A 13474-nucleotide genomic window follows, 5' to 3' on the forward strand; every position below is an offset into this window, starting at 1 on the left:
CTCCCTGCAACCACCATGTCCCACCAGCTACACAGGGGTAGTTTAGGAGTTAAGGGGGAGGGATTTTATAAAGGCAGCAACTAAGAAAGTCAAAGAGGGACATAATTAGTGGTAACTAAGTGTTATTCCTGCTACACTGTGTGGTCTATTTGATTTTTATTGGACTTTATAACGGGGCATTACTAAAAACAGACATTACTGCAGTGAAGTAATTAATTATACTGCTTGGAAACAAAGAAGATGGAATAGCTGAAATTGAAATAGTTCTAACCAGACTACAGCCCACTTAATGACTCTATGAAGCTGTACTTAGGCCCAATGATATTAGCATTGAAGCAATGTCAGCCTTTTATGATGCTCACTGTCAGTATTTTAATGTTTAGCAGGTAATATTCATCATTTTTTCTCTAATTTTCTCTTTTTAAGCAAGCAATACAACAAGTGAAAACTTGGCTTGACGATGACACTAAGTGATATATTAACAGATGGCAGATCTTGTGCCTGAATCAGATATCATTTATCTATCCAGTCTATCTAATATATAGCAAATAGCAAATCTGTTGCATATTTTATGGCAGTTTATCCAAATATCTTTTGGTCCACACCATTTGTAGGGCTAAAACCTGTAACTGAATTTTGGAGTTCACCTTCCACACAGAGCTGTCTGAGGGTCTCGCAATTTTGGTAGGAGAGGGAGGGTCAAGACTTTTATTCTTTTACACTCTCAAACTTAATAACAGGGATTAAAATACCTAATGTAATATATGTGCTCATCCCAATTCTCATTTATATCAAATGTTTTCTTAATCAGTGGATATAAATTACATTCTTTTCATCTGTGTTGCCTGAAAAATTGATCTGGGTCTGTAGCAATGCTGTTTTACCGATATCACAGTGGAGAGTAAAAACACTACCTAAGGAGATTCCGTCAGAGTTTGCAACTTGACTTTCTTGTGCAACTTTGCAGTCTACCAGTTGTGAGCGCACACATACAACCTTTATTTTTTTATTTTTTTGCCTAGATTGGTTCAGATAATGTGTCAGAATATTTGAGTGTGGTGGAGTGTGCTTACTATACTGTCTTAGATGACTGCCAAAGGTAAAAGTACTGGAGTGAGAGCAAAGTAGCAAACCAAACATTCACTTCATCATAATGGTGAAAGTAAGACACTTAGAATTTCCTTTTTGGAACTGGGAAGTGAAAGAAAATGTGTGTGCCATTACTTTTAGTGCAGATGTTGTTTGTGTGGCGTTAGTACTTCAAAATGTTTTATACAAACAATGTCTAATCTATATACACTTTATGGTATTTTCTTAACTTTTTACGTCATGATTACATTGTAAAGAATGGTGATGCAAAAAATTCAAAGGAATTCTGACAACTGATAACCAGACATATGTAATCCCGTACAATCAGCAAGATGTTGCTCAGACTACAGAACTACTTGGCAAGAGAGCAGTTGTACTAATAAAATCAGTCTTTTCTTTAAAGCCATCAAATGACAGGTGTCCAGCATCCTGTAGCTTCACTACAAGTCTTTCATAATTCTTTAAAAAATAAAATCCATCCCGTAGAAGCATCTCTACTTGTACCAAGAACTTTTTAATCTGTGTTGTAAAGTATAATCAGTAGGCCATAATCCTGTTTCCATCACTTCTTTGTTTGCATTCATTCACCCATAAACACTTAGACAAATGTTTAATTGAGACAAGGTGGTAGTGGTAGGGTGGAGATGTAAGTCAGTGAAGCAAGCAGTGGTGTCTTTTACAGGGGTTGTATGAGCCAGGGCAGCTTTGTCTGACACCTTGAACTAAATTATTGAGTGCAGGGGGGAAGAAGCAAAGAGGAGGACGCCGTGACATTAGTACTTGTTGTTGTGGGTGCTGTTCAGCCTAGCATATATCTGAAGTGAGATAGCATGAGTGTATGTGTGTGGACATGACAATTACATAGACAAAAGTGAAAGAGAATGGAAATGGACAGGTGAATTGACACCTAGTACACCTGCTCAACATCTAACCCAAAAGAATCAATCGTATTTCTATTAGCATTTGTACTTACAAAGCACGATAGTATTACATCATAGTATTTGTGCAAATGCAGAAATGATTAAATATGGCAAGTTTTATTTATATGAAAATACAATGACATACCTGTCGGTAACATACCCATGCTTTGCAAATATTCTGCTGCATATTCTTCATATTCTGTAATGTTGATGCCGGTAGTATCAACAGCATAGAGGATACTGCAAATTAATGGTTAGATACTTTTCATAAGTTGTAGCTAACTATGCTTTTTATATTGACAAAATCCAGGTGAGCACAGTTCACATCTACACAATGAAAACATGCCAATAGGAGAGTCCTACTTTAAAATTGTGGCTATCGGTCAGACTCCGTCCTATCATCTTCCTTGTTTGACCCAGACACTGATCTCATCTGCAGCAATAAGGGGCCTCCTGGTCCTAATCAAATCATTCATTAACTATTTAGTAGATTCAAAAGTTCAGTGGACCATTGTTGCTTGCCTTCACCATTTCAAGCATTCACCTAAGTCACTGCAATTAAACACACATACATTTGCACAAAATGCCAACAAGAGTAAGCAAACACATGTACACTCAAGCCACGCATATGTATACAGTATGCACTCACTAACATAGAAAGACACACACAAGACTTTGATGAAGCCAAATTAGAGTACAAGAGTGGGGGTGGTTGGCTGGTGTGCAGCTTATAAATGATTTAGTATTCTGGCGACTCTGCTTACAGCCGTCTGTCAGCAACTAAGGGGTCATGTGGGCGACTAGCACGCGACCAGATCAACGTCACTAAACCTAAACCAAAACAGGATTTGAATTTTTTTAAATGTTTTTATTTATTTTGTGTGTGTTGATTTCCTTGGTTAATATTATCAAATAAGTTTTGTTTTCATATCCACAATGATTTAAGCCTGCAAATAAATTAGTAGGCCTACACAAATATAAGATAGGAAGAACATCTAGGTTTAAATATATATTTGGCAGGTTCAAATATGCTTTGAGGAATTTTTTTCTCCAAAACAAATACAAGTAGTTTGATTTGTTACAATTGTATCTAGGAGACATACAGTCTGTTGTCAAGGATGGAATCTGTCTACATCAGAAAACAGAAGCTGACTGTAGACACGTGAAGTCATGTCCTTTACCCTGCCACTGTTACAGAGTAAAGGACTGTCTCTGGACACTGGGCTTTATGCATCTTACTGTCAGGTATAATATGAATTGAAGTGACAAGATCTATACTAAAGTCCCCGTCTTCACCTGTCCACTTTAATGTGTTTGCTGCATGTGTTTGTATGTCCCTAGTTCAAGGTGAAACGTCTATGACACAGCAGAGTGTTAAGAGATGTACACAACATACGCAGACACACATTGTACTCCCTGCTCACCTTCTCTTTTCATCTTCAGGAACAGGACATCTGCAGAAGAGTTTCTGATGGACCTATCCTCTGTTTAAATGTTTTATTCACAAATGTCTACAGTGGTTTGCTGCACTGTGTCCTTAGGACATAGCCTGAAGCTAAACACTCTCTTACTCTGGTGGTCAGTGCTGTATTACAATGCTTTTCCGTGTTCGTCAGCCCCCTCTTGGACCCAGATAAAAAATCCGATAATGGAAAGGACTCACACCTGAAAAGCCCAAGAGCAAATGTGAAGTGAAATCAGAGGAAGTTAAGAAGACATGAAAGACCATTTGTCATTTTCAATAACAGACCATGTAGTGACCACAATGAGCAGTGCTTTTTTATGTTTTTGATCATGACTTATTCAGAAATGTTCTGGGTCTCTGACCCCAGAGAAAACTTTCTTCTAAGGCAGAAGATTATCAACAGGTTTATCTCGGTATTTGTGATTTCCTTGTGGTAATTCTGGTTCCAGAATAACAAAAAATAACATTGATATAATATTATATGAAGATTTTCTGCTGTCATGCTAGTCTTGAAAGATCCAAACAATTTGCCAGTGACTGCATTTAGCTTTTTAGAATATGGCTAGGAAATTTGTGAGATGAAAATAAAATAAAATAATATAATGTTAATGCGTTTTCTGGCTACAATAAAAGCTGGCCATAAATGGACATTCCTGCTTCAACTGAACTGTGAAATAAGGCAGGTTTTAAGCCATTTTGCTGACTCTAATTGAAGTATTATATAAATCCTAAGAGATTGAGTCAAAACTAACTAAATGAAGCAAACTAATATATTTTACATATATTAAGTCTTGAAACTATGAAACTTAGATACTCTGAGTTGCTTTAAAAACATCACTTTTATCTACCAGTCATCACATATCCAAAGACATTTTCTCCTTTACAATGTGGAGAACTGCTTAGCAGCAAACCTCAACACGCAGAGTAAGACCCTGATACACACGAAAAACACACAGTGAACACTCCAATTTCTCCAGGGTTTAAGCTTTGATGTGACATAGTCTTATGCCTGCCAAGGACACTGCAGACTCTCAGCCAAGACTCTTCACCTGCAGCTACAGACTTATTGTCAGACAGCAAAGAAGTGCACACACAAGCACACAGAGAATGTCTCCATCTTGCAGTCTATCATGCTCACAGAGACAAACTCAAATTAAGGAAGTCTGCTTTCTCTCTTGATCTTCCACACTGTGTCAATCCACTAAATAAAGCAATAAAGCACGCACAGTTCATGTGAGAGACAGTTGTCTAATGAGAACAATGGAGATAAGACAGTGGCAGAAAAAAATAAAGCAAAAGGTCTTAAATTAAGATGAGTCATATTATGCCCATCCTTGCACTGTTGTTTATGAAGATAATGGACGGATCATTAAGTTCAACTGCCTTTGTTTACCATGCACAGACAGATACACAAAAACACACACATTTGACCTCCACCATTATACCTAATATTCTAGTAGGGCTCTACAAATTTTGTCTCCTTTAAAACGTCACACATATACACAGACACAATATACAGTACACATATACATCATATACAGGGTTCCACTGTATATTCCATTTCCGTGGTGCATGGATCCAATATATAAAGTGCAGTCTGTAGCCCTGAGGACAAGACCGGACAGTGAGAGCTACACAGCTCAGCATGTTTGCTGCAAATCCAATTATTACTCTCCACCTTTGAATTCAGGCGCTGATCCACAGAGTGCTAAAGCAATTATGAGACTTGGTGAAGGAAGGAGGGAGTTACCAACACTGAAAGAGCAACAAAGAAAGAGAGAAATTAGCCAATACGTTAACTCTTGATTCACAGAACCACCTCAGCGTCTCTGGTATTAAGTTCAGAGATTTCCTGGTGATTTCTGTTCGTTACACAATGCAGTGCACAGCTACTCTGCACTTTATCAAGAAACAAAAATAAAAATGGGCATGCAATATAAACCACCTCAGTTCCTCATGACACAAATTTCACTATATTTTACTTATATTTTACTCTCATTCAACTGAGGGCTGCTTGTGGTGGGGTGCAGGGGTGGGGTTGGTTGATGGAGTCATTCCCAGCAGTTAGAGGGAAGGCCCTGGGCAGGTCGCCAGTCTGTCACACGCGGCCGATTTAAAATCACCAGTTAAACTAACACATATCTTTGGAGCATCTGGAGGAAGACCATGCAGGCAAAAGGGGGGCATGCAAACTCCACAGAGAAAAGACCTCAGCCAACCAGGAGTTTCAAACCAGAAACCTTCTTGTTGTGATGGTGCTAACACCTGAACCACCATAACACGTTATCATGTTAGCGCAACACATTTGAAGGTAGGCAGATTTAACCTTAAAAAGAAATGCAAGTAAGTATTTATCAGTTACGCTGGTGCATTTGTCATCCACTCACCCCCAACCCCCAAAAAACAGTTGGAAATAGTTAAAGCTATAGCATAAATGAAGAAAGTGAAAGTTATTCGTGTAAAGACAACAGACTATGTTCAGACAGAGTTAATGGCTTATACACAAATTTATACAATGCTATTCAAAAGAACTAAATTAGATAATAGTATCACTTCAGGTGATTCCGTAGGACTGATCATGTTACTGTGGAATGCAGCCCTGGGATAATGTAATGCCATCACACATATACACATATGCTATGCCCTTTAAAATTTGACTCGACAAGCATATCAGTTTTACACTGAAGTCAAGGGTCCCATTTTGGCTGTAAATTTTAAAATAAAAAAGTCAAATACTTGACATATTCTTACTGGGGTCACACAAAAAAATATTTTGAGACTCTCCCCTTTTCAGTATAATCCTTAGATATATTTTATTTTAACTGAGGTATAAGTATGAGTGGTTAAAATGATCATGTTTTTTGTTTGGTATAATCTCCAAGTAACTAATACCCTAAGCTCCATCCTTCTATTGTCTGACAGAGTGCTTTCACTGTGAATCACTTCACAACATGCTAGGACAGACATGAAATTCGTTTTAATAACATAATCTTCTGTCATTTTTAGATGACGGTTAATGACAGGTTATTGCTCACCTTGTATATACCTGCCAACACAGATGTGTTCAAAAGAAAGTTAGAAGTTTTTGAATATTCAAATACATCTGCCCCAACATCCATGCACACCCACGCAAACATTTTTATAAATAAAAACCTCCTATCTCCCCTATAAATCTTTGTCCTTCCTGGGATATATATATATATATATATATATTCCTATATATATATATACAGATCGCGGGGCTGGACGGCACTAACGCGTTAACGAGCTAACTGTGCTAACACGTTTATGCCATGCAGGCGTAACTTGCTAATGGAGATTTGCCGCGTTAATGTGGTTATAGCACTAATGTCATTTTAACGAGATTAACGCTGACAGCACTAATATATACATATGTATATATATATATATATATATATATATATATATATATATATATATATATATATATATATGTGACTCCCAAGCTAGGCGAGTGGCTCCAGCAGATCCCGGGAACAACATCGGAGATCTCTGTCCAGAAGAGCGCAGTCCTGGGAACAGCTAAGATATGTGCAAGGGACCCTCAAGCTCCCAGGCCTCTGGTAGAGGACCCGAGCTTGAAGGATAAAACCGCCCGCAGGGGCGTATATATATATATATATATATATATATATATATACATATATATATAGAGAGAGAGAGAACAGTATAGAACTGAGTATTTGAAAACACATTTACATATGTGAATTTTTAATTTTAGCACAACATTTTTTGTTGGCATGAATTAAAATTGTAAAGACAGCATGAAAGTCAGATTGTTTCAATCTGGGCAGGATTTGTTTTAAGAAATGCCTTGTTCAATTACCTAGAATAAGCACAAAACACTGTATTGTTGATTTAATGATGATTTTTGTAAAGCTGAAGACAAAGAAAAATTGTCTCCGTATTGACAGTATTCCATGATCCCTATTCAAGTGGGTAATACCATAGGGACTTAAAAGACAACTGGAGGTCTTTCACAATCAAAACTAACAGCAGCACAAATGCATATTGCTTGCACTGCATAATCCTGACAAGCAAGCTTTTGATGATGACGAGACAATTGTTGTTGTACAACCTTGCAATGCTCTGAAAGCTCCTAATGCCTCTATTTAAAATATTTGACTGGGCACCTTTTCCTCTGTCTGACTTCCTTCACTGAATTTGCATATCAGTTGGAAGGTGCTGGGAAAAGAGAAAAGCTAAAGAGTGTTTTAGAAAGACTGACAGTGAAGGGATATCAGACGATCAATCACACTGACAGAGCTGAAATAAACAGAGTGGAATGAAGATGTGTCAGCCAGTTTGAGAGCACAGGTGTTTCTCTTTCTGATCCTTATCACTTCTGTCTAATCTGTCACTGCTTTTCTTTGTGTCTCACCTTTCCTCCTCCATTTCATTTTCTCTTTATCACATTCTTATATGAGGGAAAAAGAAACATTAAAGAGCATTTTATGCTAAAACAGGTCCAATTTCAGTTGACTTTATTATTATGTGACAAGTAAATATGATCGCTTTTACACCTTTTATTAGTAGGAAGGTATGGAGGAAAGGTTCATCTTACAGGGGCTAAATACTGGCTTAGTAAGTCACATGAACCACAGATGATTTGTTGATCTCTGCCTCAACAAACACTAGATATCTCACAGGACATCACTTTACTTTCCTGAAAAGAAAAACAAACAAACAAAAAAGCATCAATATAACTAATAATTAGCTTAAGAAAAAATGTCTTGCTATCTTACTTTAAAACTATGGTAAGTGGTGGCTTTCAGACATTAAAAGACATTCAAGCCGACAGCAGTAACAGTAACTTTTGTTACAAAAATAAATAAATTTAAATAACAGACTTAACAGTTTACATGCATTAAAAAAACACTCTACCCACTATTTATTAAAATTGAAGGTAGTTTACATTTATTTGTGACTTTTTTAGGCCAACACTAATTTAAAGTTTGTGTAATTGCTATCAAAGTCAAGATTATTTTATTTACTTGATCAAATTCTCAGATTCAGATAACAAATAAATAAATAAATACTTGCCAGCACACACCTCTGCATTTCCATGCTTCAGTAAATCTTCAACACAGGTCATTGCAAAGGCAGGCCTGTTCACTCAGTGTATACCACTGACCACAGGGAGCGTGTGTGCGTGCGTGTGCATTTGCGTGTGTGTGTGTCGATGTGTGCATCCAAGCTGATGGCTGGCAACATTCGGAAGCTGCATATATATTTGCATGTTTGAGAATGTGTGTGTGCACGTGTGCATGAGTGTTTTGTGCTGCACTACAGTGGGCTGGGCTGGCTGACTGCTGGGAGTCTCATAAAGCTCTCAGTTTGATGACCAACTGAGCAGTAAATTAATTAATCATCATTTTATGCCTCATCAAGCGCTTTGCCTGCTCCTCACCACGGGAGCCCGTCCCAATTAGCCAGCAGTGAAGCCAATTGTTTTGTTTAGCTTAGGTGTAGGGGAAAGAAAGAGAGAGCAAACAGTAACCACATCAAAGGAAGAAGGAGCAATGCTATTTTATGGTGTGGACTGGAAAGGTGACACAGTGATACAATATCAGACTGCATTTATGTATGTTGATTGAAGTCGATATCCACGTGTCAGCTTTATTGTATTTCCCACCTGTGTGTACATGTAGGTGTGTGCGTACATATTTGTGTGCGTGGCACAGAGTGAACGAGGGTGTGCGTGTTTGAACAAGGGGGAGGGTAGAAGAGGATCTGACAAGCTAATAAATATGTCATCTGTCTGTGTCAGGAGATTGCAGGCCTGCAGACCTGTAAGTAACAGACACCCACTGGCAAAGACAGGTATATAGAGTTAGTGAGAGAGAGAGCGAGAGAGAATGTGCTTTTACAGCAACATCCTCTGTGACCTGCCCCCTACAGCTACAGTAGTTTATTTGCCATGGCAGACACAGAAAAGCCAAAGCAGAGGGTTCTGCAGTGCTCTTGTACAAGTACAGGACAGTGTTTATTTTGACACTTGATGCTGGTTTTGTTTTAGGTAATTTTTTCATATAAAAACACCTTTGAGTAACATTTTAGCCTAGTTACAGTCAAGAAAGTTAGAGGTATGGTATAGCTTTTGCTAGTGACCTTTTAGTCTCATTTATATAATGTCACTGATGATTTTGTAGACTAACCCTAGAGCTGTCACAATATCACATTTATACTATATGATTAAGAAAATTCACTTATATTTGTGTAATGATGTTAAAATACTGTAACTAGCACATACATAGAACGATATCAATTATCAGTTATCAGTTAAGTAAATCTTTACCTTTGTTTATTCTGTGTGTTGTCACTATTATGGGAGATTATTTAGATTTAACAGCATTGAAAGAGGTATATAAAAAGAACAATTTTATTTAAAATACTTTAATGTAAAATTAGTTTTTAATTCTTAAATATCGTGTTTATGTAAATGAAAAATAAAAGCAAACAAGAGTGAATAACCAGCCTATCTGAACACAGAGTTTTGAAAAGTATGAGAAACACTGGGGGTACCTTCGAAAACATATAATAGACCAATTATAGCACAGACCCATGTTTCAAAACTGGACACTATTACACAAACCAGTTACTCTAATCTGTTTTAAATGGAATGAGCTATAGTGTTAGCTCAAGCTTTCAAACCGATATCTTTATCACAAAGATGCAACCCCCCCCCAAAAAAAAAAATAAATACGTAAAAATAAAAAAAAAGATAAAATCACACATATGATCACTGAAATACAACATAGACCATAACAATACAACTAAGTATGTGTCTGTTTTATTTATTTTTTTACTGGCTAGTACTAATTCTTTAACATTTAGCTATATCTACAACAAGCATCCTTCTCTTTTTTTTAACATTTAGCTATATCTACAACAAGCATCCTTCTCTTTTTTATTCATTTTTTAACCAGGAAGTATAAACATTTGAGCTCTGGAAACAGAGAAACATAAACTCGTATTACTTTGCAGTGTAGCCATATAACTGATTTACTTAAATCTAGAGTGTGTGGGAATGTGGTATGGAGTTGTTTAATTCTAAACTTCCGCTATTTGAATGCATTTTAACAGAAAAACTCTTCTTGTCTGTCTTGCTCACCGAGCATTAGCATTAGCAGATCTGTACAGCCTGGTTTTAGCTTGAGAAAGGATTCTGAAATAATAGCTTCACATATACATACGTGCAATGACATCCAGTTATTATCTAGAGAGCAACTCGCCATTAGTCATGGAACTTGCTCATTTCTTCAAACTGGAAGACAAAAGTAAACCTGAAAAAAACAAACAAACAAAAAAACAATGTAAGATTGTATCACCTTGGTTTCATTAGCAATGTTTGATTAGCTCAACTTTAAAATGCCACATGTTTATAAGGTATCAATTTTTTGATTCCATGTTTACTTCTTATTGTAGTTAATGGATGGATAATACATTTCGAATATAAAGTGTTCCTTATTAAAGATTTTACAACAAGTTAGTTGCTCGTGAACAAATGTTCTGCTCTTAAACGTGCAAATATGTCCATCTGGGATGTAGCAAAAAAAAATACTACCAAACTTGAATTTGTGCTACTTTCTTATATCTTTTTAATATAATTGGTGGTGGCAAGTGGGTGGGTGGGGGGGGATGGGGGGTGCTTTTGTTCACAGTAAAAACTTTGGTGAATGAGGACAAATGTTCCTTAGTCTAAAAGTTCCAAAGTGCCAAATATAGGCTTATCAATTATAATTCCACAACAAAAATGTAGACCCCATCATGTAAAGTCTTGTCCTGATCCATGGGAATGCTTCCAGCAGCCAGAAGATGACACTAGATCATTTTATCAGGCCACTGTGCATGCTGGAACCACTGGTCCAAGGTGATGTAAGTGAAAGGGTCTGTGTAAAAGAAGAAGAAAAAAAACTGATTGTCACTACACATTTTTGTAATGGGTGACAGAAAGGCAGACAAGATGACATTGTGGCAGAGAAGCCAGAAGCAAGCCAACAGCCACGCCAGGGGCAGGGACGGAGGGACGGGTAAGCAGATGTTGTTCATCACCCATGGGTGGTGGGGGTAGATTGTGTGGGCTTTTGTGTGTGTGTATGTGTGCGTGTGTTTGAGGAGTCACAAGGTGGAGGTGGTACATGAGTGTATATGAGTGAGCTTGTATGTAACCGTGCATTTGTCTGCATGTGATAATGTGTCTGTGTGCATCACTGAGTGCACACTGTGCCATACTTGTGTCTGTGTGTGAGTGTGTGTTCCAGGATCCACAAAGTGCTTGGGGGCGAGGCACCTACAAAAGGCATCTGGCAAGGAGAGCCAAAACAACAAAGGTAACCTTGCCTCTAGTGATGTACACTGTGTACAGCCACTGGAACGGCAGAGAGGGTGTGTTGTGTGCAGATGTGTGAGTTTTAGTGGCTATGAGTAGTGTGTGCAATTTTGGGCAGCCGTGAACCTGAAACTGAAACTTATAAAATGATTAAACTTATAGAAGTGGCGCACAGATATAGGCTACATAAAAAGAAAGCATTACTGTGAGTACTAAAGGGAAATATGTGGGTGAATTCAGCAATAAGCCCCTGACAACAGCTTAATGTTAGCAGGTCAAACCTTACATTAGTACTTCTGTGGGATAAAGCACCAGATATTGAAAATATAGAGAAAATTCTGCATTTTAAAGCAGTCTCCACCATGTTGCCTCCTTTCTGCAGAGTCAGCTTGACAGGTCAAATGTGCAATCGACCTGACTAATGCACATCCTGATACACAGATAGACTGTACACGACTGGTATAGTTTAATTGCTTTATTGTTTGTGTCAAGTAGATGTACATGAAGTGAATCATCGAGCTGAAATGAAGTGAGTGAATGGATTAGTACTGTTTGGCCCATAGTGAGGTGTGGTGTGGGCAAGATGCATGACTGATTACTCCTGTAGTACAAGTGGATGGCAGCATAGACATACTCCATGGTCATGACTGTAGCGGAGCCACAGCCAGCCTGAGGTAAAGTCAGAGTAGATTAATCTTATTCTAACATTATCTGTACCATCTAAACTGTGCAACGCCGTGTGTGCGTTTCATAGTGTTAGTGCGAAATACCTCTAAGCAGGGCTGATAGCTGACCCACATGCATTTGAAGGGTCAGAAAGCATAATGGTCTTCTCACTCATTAATCTGAGATCATCAATTAATCATTAATTTTCCTTGAGATTTCTGACAGGACCCTGTAAACATAAGGTAGATATAAACAAAAAAGAAGAAAAATGCATTGTAGCAGAAAGATAAAGCATGTTACTGTGACATCAGTGGGGTTTTTTTTCTGTTTTCTTGTTCATGCCTTGCATTTTATTATGTTCCTTGGCTTCAGATCACAAAGTAGAGTTGTACTTTTTCTGACATTAAAGAAAAACGTACTAATAAAATGTAGTTGTTAACCTTTAATTAAGAAAACACAAACCTTCAAATGAGTCATTTTATTGTTTTCTGTGATCATGACCGATGAACAGGTGGAGATCAGACATTTTTATAATGAGGCAGTCCTCCTCTTATGAATCACTGAAGGAGCTGAACCCTTTACTTGTTTGTTAATCTCTTTTAAATAACAGTTTTGAGTAATGTCTTTATTTGATTTTGGATAGCAATCACAGTAAATTCACTGTGTGATGTAAGGTTTACGATCACCTCGAGTACATCATAGTGAGTTTAACATGTTATAATTAACTCCAGACTCCCCTCCTAATGTCTCGCCAGGATCATGAGTGAAATTTGATTTCAGGGAGGTGCAGCCACACAGTCATCAAAATTCCAAAAGTAATTGAAGTGCTCTAGGGACTGACCTGCTGAAGATCACACAGCTTCAAAAAAATCACTTAAGAAAAATGGTGAAAGAAAATGACACCTAACTGTTAACTAATTGAGCATTTGTGATTTCAAAGAGCCTCACTCAAGCTCTCCCCACTCATCTTTCCCCTCAAAG

The sequence above is a fragment of the Oreochromis aureus genome, linkage group 11 (genome assembly GCF_013358895.1).
Source record: "Oreochromis aureus strain Israel breed Guangdong linkage group 11, ZZ_aureus, whole genome shotgun sequence".
NCBI classification, from domain to species: domain Eukaryota; kingdom Metazoa; phylum Chordata; class Actinopteri; order Cichliformes; family Cichlidae; genus Oreochromis; species Oreochromis aureus.